Source organism: Girardinichthys multiradiatus, chromosome 7, assembly GCF_021462225.1.
Source record: "Girardinichthys multiradiatus isolate DD_20200921_A chromosome 7, DD_fGirMul_XY1, whole genome shotgun sequence".
In the NCBI taxonomy this organism is placed as follows: domain Eukaryota; kingdom Metazoa; phylum Chordata; class Actinopteri; order Cyprinodontiformes; family Goodeidae; genus Girardinichthys; species Girardinichthys multiradiatus.
In genome coordinates, this window is record NC_061800.1 from 8,615,388 (window position 1) to 8,631,572 (window position 16,185).

Genomic DNA, 16,185 nt, shown 5'->3' on the forward strand with positions numbered 1-16,185 from the left:
AGGACGTCGACGCAGGTGTTATGTGAAATTCTGTTCCCATGAAATATTCTGTTCCCCCTGTGTCGGGAGCGCGCACTGCAGCCAGAGAGGCTGATCTGACCGTCTTCACAGCTTTTCTGATCGATTTGTCGGTAAAACGACGAAACATATTCATGTTGTTACTTAATTTTTAATCAACAGCTCCTAGAAAAAATAAATAAATACAAAATGAACCTGGTCTTGTGAGGTTGTTTTTGCACAGTTTTCCAACTTGTGTCATGTTCACTTTAACCTGACGGACATCAGTCAGCCACCAAACACTGTTTTCCAACACATCGTGTTTATTTCTACTTTTTTATTACTGATATAAAACAATGGATGCTCACTCTGTTGTCTTCCTGAATAGATGAGAGTGTAGCTTATTTTTCTGGTAAATCGCGTTCTAATGTAAAATATGACAAAATACTGGATTTATAAAAGACATTTTACTGCTTTGATAACGGTACTGTCTGATGTTTTGTTTAAAATAATCCGCTCTAGTATTATTTAAGTACTTTACATTATATTATATATATGTATATATATTATATTATAAATACTGTCCCTGTCATGTCATTTTAAAAAGAGGGGAAAATATTTATAGGAACATCATAGGGGAACACAGTATTCCAGCCTGGTGCTTACACCTCGTAATGTTTTGTTGCCCCATGGGACAGGGATTAACCAATCACCTTATATTTTGGGTGGGTCATTCCTCACATCATACACAACTATTCTTGTGAATGTGGAAACATTTACTCTTTATTTGCCAGAGTTAGAGGGGGGAACAGAATATTTCAGACAGCTGAAATAATCAGTTCCCCCTCTATAATATGGGAACAAATTATATTTTCAACAAGTCCTTCACTGTGTTTATTCCTCTCATCATACACAACTATTCTTGTGAATTTGGAAACATTTGCTCTTTATATGCCCGAGATACTTTGGAGGAAATGTTCAGTTATATTGTTTTTAAATTTCAAAGTTGTTACAGTATTTTTCTAATCTTTGGTCTTTTAATACATATGCAGTCTATTAATGCATTTATTGCTATAATCGTGAAGGATTACAACATCTAGAATACAGGTCAGGCTGCTTTTATTGATTCATTTGCAATGACAGCAATGTGGCAGGGAAAAAGTCCAAGATTAAAGGTATTCTACTATGTGTTTATGTGTGAGTTTTCCATGTGGTAATAACAGTTTTTGAATCAATGATAAGATAATATGTTATTGGTTGTGATATTTATTCTTGAATATATATTACCAGGTTTTGCTGTAGCATTTAGAGCAAATTCTAATCTTGGTACATTGTTTGTATTACTAAACATACATCTTTGGTTGGTGACATCAAAACATGTTTACTGCTTTTTTAAAACCACAGATGAACCCAAGGGATTATGTAGTAATTCTGGGAATTAATAATCGTCACAACCACTGGACATTAGTGGTAAGAATTTGTTTTTATATTTTAAAAATATCTTATATAATAGTTATGTCATAAGCAAAAACCACATGAAGACTGTTGATTGCACATTTATTAGGTGATCTACCTTGGATCCACTGGGGGAGTCAAAGCAAGACATCCAGAAATGTTTTCAAATTACAAGGTATGGGTAGATATGAAACGTTAACTTAAGCATCAAATTCAGATGACGGTTCTTCTTATTAATATACCTATATTAACAGGGCATTTATGAGAAAGAAGGGTTACAGTGCGGTGGACATGTGATACTGTCAAACATCCCAAACAACAGGACAGTACATTTTGTGGAGTATTTGCATTGAAGGTCCATACAAATTTTCACACAATGTATGATTATGATGTATATTGTGAAACATTTAAACTTTGTTATTAATTTAAAGCCATTAAATAAAGCTTTATATGTCAGTTTGCAGAAAGACTCCTTGCAAAAGAGGCTGTGGATTTCCCTGTTTTCACTGAGGCGGTCAACAGCCTCAGGTTTGACATTGCTGTGAGACTTCTCCTTAACAGTGGTGAGAAATCTAACATTGTTCTACCAAAATGTTCTTATTTTAAAGTTTGCATTAATTGTTATCTCGATTACAATTGTTTGCAGTTGTTGCTACAAAGATAGGAATACTTAGCCAAAAATAACTACATTGACAATAGGGTCTGCAATAACATTTGTTTAAGAACATTTTTCCTCTTTGTCCACAAATAAATAAATACAACCATTACAGGTCCTTCTCAAAACATTAGCATATTGTGATAAAGTTCATTATTTTCTATAATGTAATGATGAAAATTTAATATTCATATATTTTAGATTCATTGCACATTAACTGAAATATTTCAGGTCCTTTATTGTCTTAATACAGATGATTTTGGCATACAGCTCATGAAAACCCAAAATTCCTATCTCACAAAATTAGCATATTTCATCCGACCAATAAAAGAAAAGTGTTTTTAATACAAAAAACATCAACCTTCAAATAATCATGTACAGTTATGCACTCAATACTTGGTCGGGAATCCTTTTGCAGAAATGACTGCTTCAATGCGGCGTGGCATGGAGGCAATCAGCCTGTGGCACGGCTGAGGTCTTATGGAGGCCCAGGATGCTTCGATAGCGGCCTTTAGCTCATCCAGAGTGTTGGGTCTTGAGTCTCTCAACGTTCTCGTCACAATATCCCACAGATTCTCTATGGGGTTCAGGTCAGGAGAGTTGGCAGGCCAATTGAGCACAGTGATACCATGGTCAGTAAACCATTTACCAGTGGTTTTGGCACTGTGAGCAGGTGCCAGGTCGTGCAGAAAAATGAAATCTTCATCTCCATAAATCTTTTCAGCAGATGGAAGCATGAAGTGCTCCAAAATCTCCTGATAGCTAGCTGCATTGACCCTGCCCTTGATAAAACACAGTGGACCAACACCAGCAGCTGACACGGCACCCCAGACCATCACTGACTGTGGGTACTTGACACTGGACTTCTGGCATTTTGGCATTTCCTTCTCCCCAGTCTTCCTCCAGACTCTGGCACCTTGATTTCCGAATGACATGCAGAATTTGCTTTCATCCGAAAAAAGTACTTTGGACCACTGAGCAACAGTCCAGTGCTGCTTCTCTGTAGCCCAGGTCTGGGGAATGCGGCACCTGTAGCCCATTTCCTGCACACGCCTGTGCACGGTGGCTCTGGATGTTTCTACTCCAGACTCAGTCCACTGCTTCCGCAGGTCCCCAAGGTCTGGAATCGGCCCTTCTCCACAGTCTTCCTCAGGGTCCGGTCACCTCTTCTCGTTGTGCAGCGTTTTCTGCCACACTTTTTCCTTCCCACAGACTTCCCACTGAGGTGCCTTGATACAGCACTCTGGGAACAGCCTATTCGTTCAGAAATGTCTTTCTGTGTCTTACCTTCTTGCTTGAGGGTGTCAATAGTGGCCTTCTGGACAGCAGTCAGGTCGGCAGTCTTACCCATGATTGGGGTTTTGAGTGATGAACCAGGCTGGGAGTTTTAAAGGCCTCAGGAATCTTTTGCAGGTGTTTAGAGTTAACTCGTTGATTCAGATGATTAGGTTCATAGCTCGTTTAGAGACCCTTTTAATGATATGCTAATTTTGTGAGATAGGAATTTTGGGTTTTCATGAGCTGTATGCCAAAATCATCCGTATTAAGACAATAAAAGACCTGAAATATTTCAGTTAGTGTGCAATGAATCTAAAAGATATGAATGTTAAATTTTCATCATGACATTATGGAAAATAATGAACTTTATCACAATATGCTAATTTTCTGAGAAGGACCTGTATATTTTCTGTTGTTATTAAACTTCATAATGCTACTTTTATCACTAATTATGTCCAAACGTGGTACATTCTCATAGACACCTCCTGAATAAATTGTGTTTGTGCTTACCACATCCTGTTTAATAGTTACCAGATAGTAACCAGATTTGCAACTTGAAGACAAACAAACTTTGAATCACAAAAGATTTGCAGAGTGAATATGCAAAAACAAGAAAAACTGTATACATAGGTATATTTTTATACTTCACATTTATTCTTATCAGATGACTTAGAAGACTTGTGCCACTTCTGCGGAGAGATGGAAAAAGAGATGGACTTGAACTGGGTAACAACATTTTAGAATTATTCAAACATGTATTGTTAGGAGGTTAAATGGAGAGGACCTAAACTGTAATTTTAACTTGCATAAGCAAGCTTTGATACGATCCTGTCCTCCTGCGGACCGAAGTTGGAATAAGAAGGAATAGAAAATGAATGGATGTTATAATTGTAAAAAGATATTTTTGCTGAAAATGCCTTATATTATTTGTCCTTTTTCTAGATCCAATGTGAGATGTGCCTGAGGTGGTTTCATCAGGCATGTGTGGGAAGCCCACCAACAGAAAACACATTTAAGTGCTTTGCATGTTCTTTTTAGGTTTGTGTGTCTGCTGTGGTGTGCTTGTTTGTTTAGACTTTCTCTAAAAGTCAATAAATTACATTTTGAAAAAAAAGCGTGATATTTTTCTTCACAAAACTTTTGTATAAGGTAACTAGGGGAAGAAAAGATCCAAAGTCTCAAAATGCACTAGATGTAACATCCATGAATCCTGTAAGTTATTTTGTTCCCATGTTATAGAGGGGGAACTGATTATTTCAGCTGTGTGAAACTCTGGCCTATAAAGAGCAAATGTTTCCAAATTCACAAGAATAGTTGTGTATGATGAGAGGAATAAACACAGTGAAGGACTTGTTGAAAATATAATTTGTTCCCGTGTTATAGAGGGGGAACTGATTATTTCAGCGGTCTGAAATATTCTGTTCCCCCCTGTAACTCTGGCAAATAAAGAGTAAATGTTTCCACATTCACAAGAATAGTTGTGTATGATGTAAGGAATGACCCACCCAAAATATATGGTGATTGGTTAATCCCTGTCCCATGGGGCAACAAAACATTACGAGGTGTGAGCGCCAGGCTGGAATACTGTGTTCCCCTATGATGTTCCTATAAATATTTTCCCCTCTTTTTAAAAGAGAGGAAATATGTTCTCATACATGACAGGTACAGTATGTTTAATATAGGAATATGTAAAGTACTTAAATAATACTAGAGCAGATTATTTTAAACAAAACATCAGACAGTACCGTTATCAGAGCAGTAAAATGTCTTTTATAAATCCAGTATTTTGTCATATTTTACATTAGAACGCGATTTACCAGAAAAATAAGCTACACTCTCATCTATTCAGGAAGCCAACAGAGTGAGCATCATTGTTTTATATCAATAATAAAAAAGCAGAAATAAACACGATGTGTTGGAAAACAGTGTTTGGTGGCTGACTGATGTCCGTCAGGTTAAAGTGAACATGACACAAGTTGGAAAAGACAAACAACACGAAACTGTGCAAAAACAACCTCACAAGACCAGGTTCATTTTGTATTTATTTATTTTTTCTAGGAGCTGTTGATTAAAAATGAAGTGACAACATTGACATGAATACGTTTCATCGTTTTACCGACAAATCGATCAGAAAAGCTGTGAAGACGGTCGGATCAGCCTCTCTGGCTGCAGTGCGCGCTCCCGACACAGGGGGAACAGAATATTTCAGGGGAACAGAATTTCGCACAACACCTGCACTCCATGTTGAGAAACCAGCAAGCAGCTGATAGAAGCTCCTCCTATTTGATGACGCAGGGAAGGGAGTGGAGCGTTGTTGCCTGTTGGCCACACGAATTGCTGGCAAAATGTCAGGCATGTGACAGCACGCGAATGACTTGAAAAATTTGCTGAAATCGCGGTCGGTCTGAACGCACCTTAAGACTCTTGTACCCCATGTGTAGGATTCGAATCATCTGCGTGTAAAGACTCTTGATGCACTGACTCTGGCTTCAGTCCACTCGTTGTGAAGCCCCCCTGAAATTCTTGAATTGATTTTGCTTAGCTTACTCTCCTTGTGGATGGTGTCAATGACTGCCTTCTGGACATTTGCCTAGTCAGCAGTCTTCCCCATGATTGTGTCGCCTGATGACCCAGACTGAGAGACTATTGAGAAGCCCAGGAAACCTATGCAGGCGTTTTAAGTTAGCTTCTAACCTACTGAGACACACAATTTAGCATTTTTACTATCAGGTAGGCATAGTCATCAAAATTAGAAATAACGCCTTGAAATATTTCACTCTATGTGTAATGAATCTATAGAATTTCTTTCTGAAATATTGAACTTTTTTAAGATATTCAGATTTTTTTAAATACCGGTAATTTTGTTGTAGTAGGCAGTAACTTTTACATCTGTAAAAGTCACCTTTAGAAGCAACAGTTCTTATTGTTGTGTTTGAAATGCCAATCTCTGAGAACTTGTTTATTTTTATCACCCTTCTTCAACAATGCGAGCAAAAACAGTTTGGAAAAAAAGAAAGTGTGATAACACCTCTCAGCACAGCTTTGGTCCTAAATGTGAGGGAGTTCAATAAGTGTGCAAACAGTGGGCTCCTGACAGCAGAGCAGCATGTTCCTACATGTTTATCTCTGAACCATCAAGCTCTCCAGGTGTGCAAACACTGGGCTTATGTGTACCTGCCCGAGGGAACCAGCTGGATCTGGTTGTGCCCCAGAGTCTCTGACGTATTTACAGTAAGTGTTTCTTCATTTTGTTGGCTTTCAAAGACTTTTATCACAATATCTGTGATCATATAACAGCACGAAGTTCTGCCCTCAAATAAAATTAAGAAATATCCTTATTTAGAAGAAGCTTAAAACATTAACTTTAGAGAGGGCATGTAATGTTTCATGCATGTGATGCTCTGCAATACTTGCTCAAGATTACTTGCAGAAATAGCCTCATCAATGACCTACTAACCACTCTACAAAATTAGTGTGTTATCAACTAAAGATTCTTCCACAGCTAATTTTTAACAGTCACATACGGTATGTTTGTGCAACCTGCAAAATTGTTGTAAAGTTTGTGCACATTATTATTTTGATTGGGATTGGGTTTTCCTCTTAGAATATGAGCCTTTATCACTCTTTATAAAGATTTTCAAATTGAAAGAGGCTGCAGCAAGCTCTTATCTGTCTATCCCATTTGACCTGATCTGCCCACCGCCATCAGATATCCACAGACAGCTCTGGTTGCAGAAGAAAAAGCTGCACAGGGTGCGAACAAAACACCTGTCTTCAAGTTTTACAATGTTCAAAAGAACGCTTCTAAAAGATTAGAACAACTTTTTCCTGTTTGTGAATTGAGTTATTAACGTGTCATATCAAAACAGAGAGGAAGCATGCCAACATTAGCCTAGGATTAGAGCAAACCATGAAGGGTAAAAATAGAGGGACCAAGACCAGGGTTTATTGAATACTGTTGTCATGATTTGAGGGTGTTTGGGCTTTTGTTTGGGTTCTGGTTATTCTTGTTTTCAGCTTACGTTTTGGATCTTGTTTCTGTTTATTATTTTCCTGGCTGTGCTCTAGTTTCTTGTTTTCTGGTTCATGTTCTGTACGTTGTGTTTTCCTGATTAGTTTGTATCCTTGAATTTCTGTTTTGCTCCAGTCATGTTTTGTTCTCTCCTGTCTGTTTGCAATTAGCCTCATTTGGTCCACCTGTACCATGTTCATCAGTTTTGTTTTTCACCTGTACCATGCTCCATTTATACACCTTCATTCTGTTCATTCCTCGTGGAAACATTTTGGATCATGTCACTCTGTGTTCAGTCAGTTCATGCTGTTCATGCCAAGCCTGTCCATGCCTGTTTTTGCCACCACATTGCGAAGTCAGTTTTATTTATTAAACCATTCACTCGCCACCTATGATTCCTGCTCGTCTGTATTCCGGGGTCCTCCGCAACACCGAACCTGACAGCTGTAGCTGTACGTGTCAGAAATATCTTAAGAAACAATTGATGAAGCATTTATTGTTTTTTTAGCCACATTCTCAGGACATTATATCCATGCTGTAATTGAAATCCCCTGCTCTCTAACCACTACGCCACCAATCCCCCCAAACCCTATGAGTATTCAATGATATTCATAACATTCATTTTATTAACTTTTGTAAATTATTTAACTGGAACTGAGTATCGACTGATACCTCTTTTTAAATAACTCAGATTGTAATCAGGAACTATATAATCCTGAGTGGGACATTTGATGAAGTACTTTGAAGTTGAACACTCCTGAATAAACCAGCTTCCAAAGGGTGGCGTGATGGTTTCAAATTTGTGTTAAAATCCACTTAAGCCTTAAAAAAAACATTGAATGCTGTAGTTTTTTGGTTTCAGTGCTGCAATTGATCATATGAGACATTTTTCTATTATGAAGATGTACATTCTTGTGTTGTTTTCAGTTTGTTTTCTTGGCTAATGTGAACCTGAGCAATACATATGAGGGTGTCAACTAGAAAATTCTTGAGGCCAGGCCTGATGTTTCCATGTGCCGAGTCCAGTGTCCTTCATCTCATGCACCTATTGAGTGTTGCTCATGCTTGGATTTATCATGTATCTTAGCCTTTTGCTGTGTTCAGGTTGTGAAACGATCATAGTGGGAGCTCCTTTTCTATCACCTAAATAAGCCTGTATAATCTGCCTGCATCCCATATTACCATAACAATGCCTCTGCCTCTCTGTATGTTGTTTTCGTTGTTCCACATCCTTGCGGTTGTTTTTTAATTAAAGCGGGATATTTAGTGCTAATAAAAGCTGAAGGAATGCTGAGAAAAAAGCTGTTTTTTTGGGATAGAGAAGAGACTAGAAAGGAGCCTCATCATTCTTCAAAGATTGCCATTTTGTCCTGCACAGCAATCTGATCAGACTTTACTAAACCTCCTCTGCAGGATGAAAACTGGTAAAATTATAAAATGATGCAGTGTAACATTGTTAATGTCAGTAGGTTTGGTTTATCAAATTAGTTCATACTAGAGAATAGGTGTAATGAAACATTTTACCTTTTACCTTCAAGGTAATTAGTACAAGCCAGTGGTACCTATGTCAGACATTCACGATTTGAACAAAGAATTGGTCATAAAGTCAACATAGAAATTAGAAGTGTATATTTACTTCTACTGTATCTTTACTATTATTTTGTAAGCTGTAATAATTTAAAAAGTAAATTTTTAAGTTTAAAACCAAAGATCCCCTGAGGAGAACAATATGGTTTTATGGTTGTAATGTTATGTATTGAGTATTATATTTTTAATCATGCAGAATAAACAATGTATATATAAATTTATATTATGATTGTTATTTTAACCCGAGTATTACTGATTGTGTATATTACATACACACATTATACACTTTACACACTATGGTAGCTTTAATGTAATACATTAGGTTAGGTTACAAACCTGACCGGGTTTACTGGATAAAGTCCATGGGGAAAAAAAAAAAAAAAAACTCTGATCAACCCAAGGATGGATTAGTCCATGCCATATCCAGAATGGGGTCAACAAGAAAAAAAAAAAAAAAAAAAACTGGCTCATTTCTAATGTAGCAAATTTAGACTATTTACTTTCTAATTTTTCCTTTGAGCTGACTCTTTGTCTTTGCAAGGTTTTCAGGGCTTATTTTCTATGTCAGTAGGATTCCTTGGAAAAGCACATCATATTTTATGCGTAACTGATAAATGTGACTACAATGGTTCTGTCATAATGCGGTTTTCTTAGACTCTGAAATACACAACCACGAGGACAAAGACAGCGTTTTAACAGTTTATTTAGAAACACGGATAAAGGTCGGACTGGAACCAGGGCTGGAGCTGGTGGACAAACGCAGGGAAAGACAGAAGCTGGTAAACACTGGGTGGAAACGGAGAAAATGATAATGTGTTCTTTAGATGCTGACTTACAGGGGTTGGGTTCTTGGCAAGACCGGGGGAAAATAAGTCCTTCTCCACGGTGGCTTGAGGCTGAAAGGATGTGAACAGTTTTCGGAGGATGAAATGCTTTGTTTCTTCTCTTCGAGGAAACTCCACTATGGTTGGAGAGTTTTAGCATTCGAGGGTGGAGAGGCAGGTTGACGGGTGGTTCTCAGGTGACTCCTGAGAAGCTGGGCTTGGAGTTGGAAGCACAGAGGAGGCTCAGGGCTGAGGTGTCGAGGCTAGGGTCCCCAAACTCCTCTGAACATGACACGAATGAAAACGGAGACCAGAAAGGTTCCATGACTTCCTTCAGCAAAGGGTGAGCTGCAAGGCAGAGGGAGAAAAACAAGGAGATCAGAAAAACTGCTTAGAAGCAAGACTGCAGAGAAGCAGAGGTCTAGCTGTTACCACACCAAGTGAGAATAACGAGCTGACGCCTAATTCTGGGTTTCCACTCCATAAGTAGCCCAGCTGATTGCTCTCAGATGAGCAACACCTGTGCAGCAGCACCTGCCAGTCACACCCTGCACAGAGAGAACACAACACACAAACACAGCCTGCATGCAGCCTGTACACAAACCACCGTTGTTATGACAGGTTCAGACTTGCACTATGTGCAGAGTGATCCACAAGTGATAGCATGTTTAAACATGTGTACTCCTTATGCTATTTGCAAAGCACAGTGACACTTTTGTTTAGAACAATAAGTAAACATCTTAAATGGACATTAAGACATTTTAAACAAGAGTACTGTTTTTGACTGTTAGGAACAGGAAACTGATAAACTAAAGATTTTTTTTTTACTAAACTGACAAAGTATGAAAATTGAGTCATTCTAAAAGGTAAATGTTTAATGCGCATTTAGCTGTAATAATTTGCAAATAAACCCTAAGAATGAAGAGTATTACACTTGTATGGTTCATTCTTAATGGTTGAACTCTGTTTTAGGGGGCCATTCACATTTCTGGTCCGGTCCAGGGATCGGTAAAAGTGAGAAGTTCACACCTTCAGTTAGCGCAGTTTGTTTTCACACAGAGATTTTTAGAACGTCATGCAGTTGCAACAGATTGTTTCATGGGCAGTACTGCACTGATAGAGAAAAAGAACAAAACATGAAGAAGAAAGTGCGTCTAATACAGGTTTCTGTTAATATTTTGGTGTTCAAATGTTGTACGCCTGCACCTCTTCACTACTCCACATAGCCCCACTAGACATTTTCAAACTTTTTCGTCTTGGGTTTCATGCTCATACTATGTTTTTCTTTATTGTATGGTATGCTGGGAACTGAACGCATTCACACTGCAAGCGAACTGCTCCAGGGTCTGGAAAAACCATGCCAAGACCTGCAGTTGTAACCAAGCTAGGGTATGTTTCTCTGGTCCATTACAGAGTCCAGGATGAGTTTACACTGGTGTGATCTGCCCCAGAAACCGGACAATGGCACAGTAAAAAGCGTTCCAATGTTTTTCATGTGAAAGCCGTTAGAAAATAGGAAACTACTTGATTGATAATTTTCAGTTAATTTTACATCCAGAGATTTATTTTAGATATTCCTGAATACGGCTGAGCAGCGGTGGTAGAGCTGAGCTAGAAAATGTTTCTCTCTGGTCTCTGGGTCCATGGCTGGATCTGCTCAGTTGTAGATTGCTGCCGGGTGGACCTGTGGGCTCGTCACTGCAGCTCCTTGGGGCTTCTGCACTGTAGCTGCTGGGTGGTTCTCCCGGGACTCTCCCCTGCTCTTTTCTGGGGAGGTTGCGGTAGTCCCAGCTGTGGTTCTCCTGGGGTTCCTGTGCTCTGGGGGGCCTTTAGATATTTGTGGCTCAGATGTCCTCTGTATCTGTCCTGGGTCCAGGGGGCCAGGTCTGTGGCTCCTCACACTCACTATTGCACATTTTTATGGAGAAACCTCGTATACACACATTCAGACCCACAGGTGTTTAGGTTCAGGTGTTAACAGATACACAAATGTTCTATATTGAGCCGCATTTACCACTAAATACATCTTGCAATCATAAGTACTGTGCACCTTTCGGTAAAAATGCTGGTAATACGAATATTTCTGCATGGTGTAGAAGCAAGCATGTTGTTATCTTGTATTCTCTTCATTCTTCATTCTTCTTTCTTTCCATTCTTTTCTCCTTCTCTCCCCTTTTCCTTTTTGCCCCATCTCTCTCTCTTTTGTGCTTCTTATTTTTTTTTCCTTTTCATTTCTGTCTCCATGTCAATTGAAATAATCCGAAAGCAGTTTCTAATAAAGTTTCTTAGATAAATATCAAGCAGAGCTTTAAAGTGTTAGCTGTAATGTTCCACTTGTGAAAGTAAATCGGTTGGGCTTTTTCTTGGCACTCAGACAACAATTCTGAGCGCTACTCTGCCGGACAGAACACGGTGAAAAAAAAAAAGAAAAAAAGATATTGCTGTATACTTTGCTCGTATTACAAATGTGAAGTACAATTTATAATAATTATATGTAGCTCCAACACCTCCAACCTGCAGCTTTTTCAATGGTCTGGAAATATTTTCATAAATTCAGTTTGCAGCTCAATTGCTCCACACCTTGTCAGGAGGCAGTTACTGCACTTTTATCAAACTAAATAATAATAATATATATATTTTTTGCGCTATGAGAATAATAATGTATTTTCTCAGCATTTTTACCCCAGCTTGCATTCAGTCTTTTACCTTCATTTCAAACGCAGATATTAATTTAAATTTTCATTTTTGAGCAGATCCTCTGGGCAGATTTCACTGTAATTAACAAATAGTTGTTACAGTGTGAAATTGGTCTGGTTTCTGCTCTCCTAATCTGATTTTTTTTTTTTTTTTTTGAGGATGTTGACTTTCATCCATCATAGTTTAAGACTTCAGCTTATGTGCTTGATCCTTGCTCAGTGTAAGCTCATAAATCCCCCTCTTCCTCTCTGTCTGTCTCTGTTCACCTAAACAGGCTGGTTTCTCCTGGGCGACTCCACCATGATCCCATCATTCTATGCAACACATGCAGAAGGGGTTGCCAAGCAACCGTCTCTGGTCACCCATCAGCCTTGTAATCCAACAAGGGATGCAGATTCCCTGTGCACGTTTTGTTATGTGTCTATGCACATGCCGAACACGTGCACACAAAAGATTAAAAACCTCTGCACATTTGCATATCAAATATGAATTGCATTTCTACTGAGGTCTATCTATTGGTACAGTATAGCAAGGATGTGTGCATGTGTCCTATATGTTTTGTTTACCAGTTTATGATCAGCAGAAGCTAATTGTGTATTCCAGCCAGAAATCCTACTGTGGAGACCTCAGAGTCTATATGGGGGAGCATAAATCTAAATGCTCTAACTGTTGACTTTTTGGTTTTTTAATGCAGAGCTGTATTGATTGAGCAAGATGAATGCCTATGTTCAGCTAAAAGTGAGAGTTCTCAGTGTCATGAAAGGACTATATTCCCAGCTAGTGATATAGAGTGGCATTACCCCACTGAAGACAATTCACTTACCTTAGCATGCTAAATGCTTGAAACTATAACATTGTGATTTATTCTGCTAATAATTATTCAACTACTTGGGCTTAGAGCACTGAAATTTCATTTCCAGACCGTCACTCAATTTAGTTAATGACAAATATACTCAAGACAAAAGTAACACACACTGTCAAAGGTTTATGTATTTATAAACTGCTTTAACATACCATTAAGTAACCAAAGTGCTGTACAGGTGAATAAAAAAGCGGTAAGCAATAACAACACAATAATAAAAAAAAAAAAAAAATAAACAATAAAAGGCAGAAGACAGTACAAAGACTGGCCTACTGATCATGCTCTAAGGAGTTAAAAGCCAGTGTGTTGGCGATCAAAAATCAGAAGATTAGAGACATCATGTCAGCTAATTAAAAACAGCAAAAAAGCAACAGACAGACCAAAAAGCAGGCCTAACCTCTCCAGGTTATCTCCAGGATTTTCATGTAGGACTCTGACTTGGTACTTGATGACACCATCAAAGAGCAGCTTTATTGTGGCTCTAAGTCAATGCAGGGTTATGTCAAAGGTGAACTTAAAGGGTCATCATATCATGTTTTAACCACTTCTGTTGGCTGAGGATTTGGAATTGGGCCTCCACAACCTGTCTTGCTTCTCTTTGTTTTAATTTTTTTTTTTTTCTGGGTCACATTAAATATCATAAAGCTCCATTGCAGTTAGTCTTTAAAATAAAGGCAATTACAAGCATTCAGGATTATTAGAATCAGAATCGGCTTTATTGCCAAGTTTGTACAGACAAACAAGGAATTTGACTCGGTACATTTTGCTCTCAGTGAAGATTATTTTTAAATAATGGATATATAATATTTTTTAAATCTACATATATAAACAATTGACTTTACAACAGAATATAATGTGAGATCAGTCCAAGTATGCATAGTGGTGTTCTGAAACTGTGACTGGCAAGAGTTCATCAGAGAAAAAACTGGTCTCTGTGGTGGCTGGTTTTAGCAGACAGTGCTCTGTAACACCAACCTCAAGGTAAAAGGCTAACAGGTTGTGTGCAGGCTGTGTGGGGTCTGCAGAGATTTTAGCTGCCTTTTTCCTGACCCTAGCACTGTATAAGTCCTGGATAGAGGGAAGGTCAGCCCTGATGATTCTCTCTGCAGACCTGATTGTTCAATGCAGTTTGGACCTATCCTGTTTTGTGGATAAGCCAAACCACACTGAGATGGATGAAAACAGGACAGACTGAATGATGGCAGTGTGGAAGATGACCAGCAGCTCCTGTGGAAAGTTGTGTTTCTTGAGTTGCCTCAGGAAGTACAGTCTCTGCTGAGCCTTCTTCCAAACATTGTCTATCTGTGAGGATCATCTGAGGTTTCAAGAAATGGTGGTTCCTAGGAACCGGAAGTCGTCCGCAGTAGAAACATTGTTACTGAGGATGGTGAGGGGTGTGTGTGTGGGTGGTGTTCTCCAAAAGTCCACGATCATCTCCACAGTCTTGAGTGGGTTAAGTTCCAGGTGGTTCTGGACACACCAGTGTACCAGCCGATCCACCTCCTGTCTGAATGCAGACTCTTTACTGTCCTGGATCAGTCCAATATCAGTGGTATCTCTGCAAACCTCAGGAGGTCAACAGACTGGTTCACTGAGGTGCAGTTTATTGTTTAATGTTTATTGTGGATCCCATTAGCTACAGCTTGACGCTGCTGCTAATCTTCCTGGGATCCATACCAATATTCATACAAGAGAACAAAAGACTTCCTGGCATCAATATACAACCGTATAATACAACACTCTTTTAATTACATATTTACACATACATTGCCACCTGGACCTGGTGGTGGATGGCTGTAGCTGGAGCCTGTGCCTGATGGTGAATGGCTGTACCTGCTGCTAGGCCTAGGCCTTACCTTGTTAGTCACTATAATTGACTTGCTCCATGTTTTCTCTGCTTTTATCCCCTTTGATCCCTTTTTTATTTCACCAACTTTTTACTTAAAATCTGAATATTTTTTTGCTTTTTGTCCAAAGTTATGATTTGAGTCTGAAGAAGACTGGCTATGCACAGTGCTGGCATCCAGTGGTTTTGCCAGTATGTATTTGTGTAGAGGGAGAAGAGGAGTTCATTTTCAGTAGAATTGATTACTGGAATGATGTCTTCACAGGTCTGCCTAAAAAGTCGATCAGACAGCTGCAGTTGATCCAGAACGCTGCTGCCCACTTCCTCACTAGAACTATGAAAGTGGAGCACATCACCCTAGTTCTAAAGTCCTTACACTGGCTCCCCATATCTCAAGAGTTCAGTCTATAAATCACTGAATGGCTTAGCACCAAAATACATTACAGACTTGTTGCCAGTGTATCAACCTCCCAGACCTCTCAGGGCTTCTGGCTCAAATCTACTCTACATACCCAGAACCAGAACCAAACATGGCGAAACAGCTTTTAGTTCCACTAATCTGGAATAAACTCCCTGAAAACTGTAAAAGTTGCTTCAAATCAAGATTAAAAACGGGGAGAGGCGGCGGGCTGGTTTGGATTTGCTTGTTGCCCCCCAGCTCAGCTGTCTCATGTTGGGGTTTACCCCAGTGGATGAGAGGGTTGTATCCCTGCGCCTTCGGGTTGGGGAGAGGTCTCTGACTATCATTTCAGCCTACGGGCCGAGTGGTAGTGCAGAGTACCCTGCCTTCTTGGCGTCCCTGTCGGGGGTGCTGGATAGTGCCCCTCCCGGGGACTCCATTATTCTGCTGGGGGACTTCAACGCCCACGTGGGGAACGACAGTGACACCTGGAGAGGCGTGATCGGGAGGAATGGCCTCCCCGATCTGAATCCGAGTGGTGTTTTGTTATTGGACTTCTGTGCTAGTCACGG

At 39.3% G+C, this 16,185-nt stretch overlaps 2 long non-coding RNA genes across 3 annotated transcripts; one reads left to right on the forward strand and one right to left on the reverse strand.

Annotated features, from left to right (window-relative positions):
* The first annotated feature begins 1,619 nt into the window (after positions 1–1,619).
* Positions 1,620–4,096, forward strand: LOC124871091. The gene is made up of 3 exons (XR_007038945.1): positions 1,620–1,807; positions 1,910–2,015; positions 4,050–4,096. It is a non-coding gene; the product is annotated as an uncharacterized LOC124871091 (long non-coding RNA).
* A 5,575-nt stretch (positions 4,097–9,671) lies between these two features.
* On the reverse strand, positions 9,672–10,396 carry LOC124871852. 2 transcript variants are annotated; one of them, XR_007039130.1, is made up of 3 exons: positions 10,246–10,396; positions 9,821–10,156; positions 9,672–9,730 (listed from the first exon to the last, which is right to left on the reverse strand). It is a non-coding gene; the product is annotated as an uncharacterized LOC124871852 (long non-coding RNA). The 2 variants fall into 2 exon arrangements; XR_007039129.1 differs by lacking the exon at positions 10,246–10,396 and having other exon boundaries at positions 9,821–10,237.
* Positions 10,397–16,185: the final 5,789 nt, after the last annotated feature.